Below are 6,483 nucleotides of genomic sequence, written 5' to 3' on the forward strand. Positions count from 1 at the left end.
AACATGCTCATTTAGCACCATTACCTACAATTACTCTTAGAGTGCTTACAATTTGCTTGTCTCTGTCCCAGATTTTCTTTCCACCAAACACATACTCAAAAATTTGCGTCATAAATAACTTAGAAGCTTGACAGCTTTTAAAAGCGGAAAATTACTTGACAGCCAGCCAAACAAGGAATCAGCTCAACAAGTTAAGAATTTGACATTTTAAAGAATGGAGTTATTTTAGGAGAAAAGAAATCAACTCTGCACAAAAATTCTTTCTGTGGCATAGAAAACTAACCATCCATGTACCCATTCTGTTTCCACTTTTGCAAGATAGAGTCACATAGGTAACAGAATCAGAAGGGAAACCTGGATACCTCTTGCTCAGTGAACTTTGTGTAGCTTATTTTGGTTCATTCCAAGGCCAGAGGGGCCATGGTGTTCTGGGTCTGCTTTTAAGTGTTCTTCAAATCCACCAAGCAAGAAATACAATATAACAGAAATATCTTAAGCAATCTGCAGTACTGTGAGTTGTGTTCGGAAGAATTGGGACATCTTGGAACTGTCCTTGGCTTACTGAGAAATGACTTAGGTGAAGAGGTACAATAAAGAATGCCAGTCATGACATTTGCAGTCATTTTCTGAATCATCAGTTTCAATGTGTGTGCATCCAAACTGAAGCAGCAGGATTTCCAAGAAAACTGAGATCACTGAGATTTTATAAACTAAATGTAAGCAGTAGAACAAAGTCAGACATAAATATTTTTGTTTAGTTTGTTAGTTTATTTCGAACATATCCATAAATCGTCGCCTTTTTAAACTATTGACCTAAGTCATGTTTTGTCAAAAGTGATCTTATTTTGCCTAAGTCATCTTTTCCACAAAAGTCACGTTTGACACAAAATGACTGATTCAATTATTTTTGGAAGGTGACAATAATATGATAGAAAAGGAAGTTTCAAATAAAACAAATATAATACATTGATTTAACTAGTTTTAAACCATCTTCAATAAAAGCTGTACAAATTTTAAAATTTTTAGTGGAAAGTCCAAACAGGAGGTGAAACAGATGAATACAGACAATGACATGTTTTATTTGTAATGTCTTTCATTTTATGGTTATGTCTGTGGCACACCTAAGCAGCAAACACTGGAACCTCGTCATTAGTTTAATAAGGTGTTTTTCATGGATGCAAACCACAAGGTAGTGCCTCAAAGCCAGAAACGAAAGAGGAATTTTGGTTTCATTTTCTTTATACAGTACCTCAGTGTATTTTTGCATTATGTGTTGCAAACCTACTTTGCAACACAAAAGCAGGTTTTACACAGTATCTTCTGAGCACGTGACTTTTTATTTCCTGCTCTTGTTTCTTACCTAAAGTCTACTCAGTTTACCCTAAATGCTTAGCCAGCATGCTATAAACACTTAATGGCACTTCTATTAAAGAAGTGGAAAATAAATGTGTATTTTGTAACAAAACAAAACTGCAGAAAAATCTAAGTTTTTTAGTTTTAAGGTTTGCTTTCAAGATTTTTTTCTGGTTACCAAAATACCCAAAGAAAATGCTGACTTTGTGTTTGATGAACCATTTCAGTGTTAATTTGACTGTTTATTTAGGGTAATTGTGAGATTGTGAAGGTTACCATTAATTGTAGAGGGTGCTAAAATGCTTTTTGCCATTTCTGTCAAAATTAAATGTTTCAGATCAGAGAGGTTACAATGGATAAAAATAATAACCCAGAAAATCATCCAGAATCTCCATTAGATTCCTGATTTTTGTTGGTTCACTAGGGTGCGAGGTTTTCCTGCATGAAGTCTATTTATGTAATGTTCATCATACCACTTCAAAAAGCAGGGAAGAATATCTCCATGTTTAATCTCTCCACGATGAGCGGCAGACTGACTAAAAACAGTGTTGTCTGTAAACTTGAGGAAGTCTTTGTTTTTATAGGCACTCTTGTGGTTATTTGTGTATAAAATGTACAAAGGGGGGAGATGACACAACCCTGAGTTGACCCTGTGGATGAATTCCTGCGGGTCAATTCAGGGTTACCGCTGTCAATTAGCTATTTACCCTTACTGGAATTGGCCTACATATTGAATAGTCTAAAATAAATTTCATCAAGCCAACAAAAAGGTGTCATAAAGGTGCCAACATAGATGTCAACAAACTCTTGCATATAAAAAGCTTAAATAAAACACCCAAATAAAAAGCTGTCTATTGGCTTTTTCGCCCCCTTAAAATGCTTGAGCAAACACTCCTCTAAAGGCCATTTCATAACAATAGATATCAAAGCCATCGACTCTTTTGAAAAGCTTTTTTGCTTGTTTGTTCGTTTCTTTTTACCACTAGAATAATTATAGATTATTTCCAGAGTTTGGGAGCCTTCTGCTGAATAAAAGATAAGTTCAACATTAAAAAAAAAAAAAAAATCACAGACTTCAAGGAGTCTACCCATGACCCGGTCAGGCTCTAGGCAAATAAACAAAATGGTCTGGTCTGTGTTAGTCTGCTCTAGACTTAATAGGAAACACACATTACAAAACTTTCACTTTTATCTTTTTCCTCCTGCACAAGAAGACAATCAGTGGACATCAGATTTTTTTATTACAAGACTTAAACACATGGCATATAATTAATTTTTATTTCCTTTAAATGTCACTTGATAATGAACCAGGTTGCATGTGAGAGGATGAACCACCATTTTTGTGAATATAATCAGAATGACTATAGTATATAAAAAAAGAATGGAAACGATATAACACTGAGCTCAGGTGAAGTTTTACAGTTTGGCCATTACACACTACCATTCATGAATTGCTGCAATTTAAATCTAATTGGTTTTCATGCGAGTATTTTTTTGTTGCTAATGTTCATGCACAACTTTTAAAACATTAAAAGTAGAAAAACCCAACCCACATTTCCTTTGATGCCAGCACAGACACCATATTTACACAATGCAAATCCAGTTCAACATACACAAGGAGACACTGTCAAGAGAAACATTTGGTCATAACCTAAATGTATCAGGTTACTATAGTAACCGGTTACTGTAGTAACACTCCTACTCCTAAAGCAGTTAAAAACAGACCTAGTAAATTTTGTCAAAGCAGATTGAAGCTGCTTGTAAGCCCCAACAATGCAATATTGCTATCAGAAATACTGCACAATAAAGAAAACAAAACAGCTTATTTATCAATGATGATGGCACAAATGTCTGTCTTTAAATATGACTCACTCTAATTTACTAGTGAGTTGGAAAATCTGGCGTTTTACACCAATCTCAACATTAAAATCCAATAGGACTGCTATTGATATGTCAGTAAGAAATTGTTGCTTTGCACTTTTTGTCATTTCATCAAATCAAAAGTATAATTAGCTAATGGAGACTACATTTCTTTTATGACACAGCTCTGCTCTGGCAACTGTCTCAGTCGGACCCTGACACATCAGATAACAATTTTATTTAACAACGTCACAAATTTTGGATTAAAAAAAAGCAGGCTTAAAAACTCAATTTCACTTAATTTCTCCCAGTATCCAGCCTAGCTGTGCAATTATAAGGAGGGCACACCAGGGCACATCTCTCCACAGCTAGGAGCCCTACTCCACAGGAAGACTAGTGTCTACTGAATGTCATGTACAAGAGTATGTTGTGTTTAGTTTTCTTTTTGTGTGACAATATAGTTTGTTTGGTTGAAGTTCTCAGGCACCAGGTATTTTGGTATGGCCACAAAATGCTCTTTTAGGATATCTCAGCATTCTAAATCATTTCACAAAGGCATGTCATCCAAATGTCACTCTTAAATGTGTCTGCTTTTTACAGTTCTTATATTGAGCTAACTCTGAATGACTTCCTAAATAAATAAATTAACTTCTAAAAAAATACCAGGAAGTTTCCTCCAGTTTGTAAAATTGATTTTAAAAAAAAATTGGCCTCCTAGCAAGTAAATTCAAACACAAATGTATGTTTATTTAGTCTTAAAAACTAAGCTCTTATTGTTAAGTTGTATTGCAGTTTTCTGCTGTTTAAGACCTAAAATATTCCACCTCTGTTCTGATTTGAATCTTTAGCACTTTTGTCTTTATTTGGACAACATATGTTCATTGAGGAAATGAAAATTAAAGATCCTATCCACCTGGCAATTACATGCATGAGAAGTGGGTTAGTGGGAATCATTGCCTTCCTTAGTTGTACATAGACATGGACCACATCAATAAAATGAATTAAAACAGCTTTTAAATGTAAGTAACAAACACTATATTGTTTTTAGGCATATAAATAAAACAAGTTCCTTAATTATAATATTTTCATGTGCAGAAAATGCAGAGTTCTACTAGCTTTCCTTTTTTGACCTGTGTTTTGCTTCCTGTATGATCTACTTTGGTAGTGAGCAAAGCTTTTCCTCAAAAGCCTGTCCCCTTTTTTTGCGGTCTTGTCCAAATTGTGAATGAGCCCACTGTTGGATGGTACACATTTACAGGAAGTAAACTAACATGACTGTTAATCTTAGATTGTTCTGCTGAAAAGTAACTTTGAAGAGCCTTACCTGGGCAATTAGACATCCAAATTTTGTCAGTCAAATGAGTGTATGTGTTTCCACTGACGCCAAGTCAGCTTCCCTAAAAATAGACTTTTTACCATAACCTATTGCTACTGTAAGATTAACCAGAATTAACAATAAGCAACTAAGACATTTAACTTCACATCATGTTCTAGCAGGATAAATATCAAGTACAATTCATCCACATAATTTTTTTATCCATCTTTAAGTCTGTTTTTTTCTTTCTGAAGATATGTGGAGATGATTGTTGCAAGAAATGTTGGACTTTAGTCATCCTGTTAATTTTAAACATTCACCAACCTGTAACTTATGAACACTTCCTATGCATATCTTTAATCTGTGTCCTCTCTATGCAAAAACATCACCTCTAATTTGCCTTTCAAACCTGCTTGAACACAAAATCCTGTGAACCGGATATGTCCTGCAATGCCACTGCAGTTTACAAGTCATGGCATAAAAAGGTTTATGAACATAATTCAAATGTCTGTTTTGGTGCACAAGGGAAAACCCAGAGGTGCATGAATCCATAGACATATGAAAAAACACAATCCTTTTTTGTGCCAGGCTGTTGTGTTTATGAGACAATCTCCATTTGAAAGTTGTGGGATTGGGTGGAGAAGCTGGAAGTTTTACTGGGACTTTTTAAAAGTCCTAGTTTAGTGACACTTTGTTTAGTGACAAAGAAAAAAAAGAAAAACAAGAAGATCTTTAAAGACATAAAAACACTAGCAGCAAAGCATTTCAAACGCTGAAGTAGGGTGACCAGACGTCCTCTTTTTCCCGGACATGTCCTACTTTTCAGACCTAAAAAGATGTCCGGGGGGAATTTAAAAATCGTCCGGGATTTTGGTCAACTGCCTCAAAACACATTACATAGCTTACAGTGCATTGTAGGGCACTGCGCACGGCGCTGCGTGTCACGTAAAGCCCAAATGTATGTAGTTTTCCAGCTTTTAGACTTTCTGTCCAGCACCCCCCCCCCCCCCCCCCCCCCCCCCCCCCGCTCTAAGGTGTTCTGGTTTCACCAACCCCCCCCCCCCCCCTGCAGGTTCTCCTGGCTTTCCCAGCACCCCCCCCTCCGCTCTAACGTGTTCTGGTCCCCCCCCTGCAGGTTGTCCGGGTTTTCCCAAAGTAAAATATGGTCACCCTAGCTGAAGCAGATCGACTACAGCAGCGGAGGACTACACCAGATGCCACACCAGTAGCTAAGCAACGGGAAACTAAACTACAATTCTCACAAACTCTGCAAAATGGACCAAAGATTGGAAAACTATTGCCTGGTCCAATAGGTCTCAGTTTCAGCTGCAATACTCAGATGATAGGGTTAGAATTTAGTATAAACATCAAGAAAGCATTGATCCATCCTGCCTTATATCAATGGTTTTGGGTTCTGGTAGTGCTGTGGTAGTGTGGGGGATATTTTCCTGGCATTTCTGTGTCAATTTAGTATCAACTGAGCATTATTTAAGTGCTACAGCATACTTGAGTATTGTATGTATTGCTGTACACCACTGTGTACTCATTATAAGGTAATGCATCTTTATCACAAGGCTGAAAATTCACTCAAATTGATGATTTAAACATCACTGAGTTAACTGTTCTTCACAGCCACCATACTCCTCCACATCCACCAAACCAGTAGTGTTGGGATGTGGTGGAATAGAAGATTAGCATCACGGGTGGCAAAAAGAAATTTCATCACAAATGATTAAGGCAGTTGTGATGGGAAATGTGAATTCAACCCTTACTAGCAAAGTGTACCAAAGAAAGTGTCTAATGTGTGTTTGAGAATTATAGATAATTGTTGTACAATTATCTTTTTTTTTTTTTACCATTCAAAGAAATAATTATACCCATGCTGTGTTTCGGTAAATGTCTGATCACAACTGCAAACTTCATTGTCATCTGAGTACAAATGACGGACACAATGG

Source organism: Xiphophorus couchianus, chromosome 13 (genome assembly GCF_001444195.1).
Source record: "Xiphophorus couchianus chromosome 13, X_couchianus-1.0, whole genome shotgun sequence".
NCBI classification, from domain to species: Eukaryota; Metazoa; Chordata; class Actinopteri; order Cyprinodontiformes; family Poeciliidae; genus Xiphophorus; species Xiphophorus couchianus.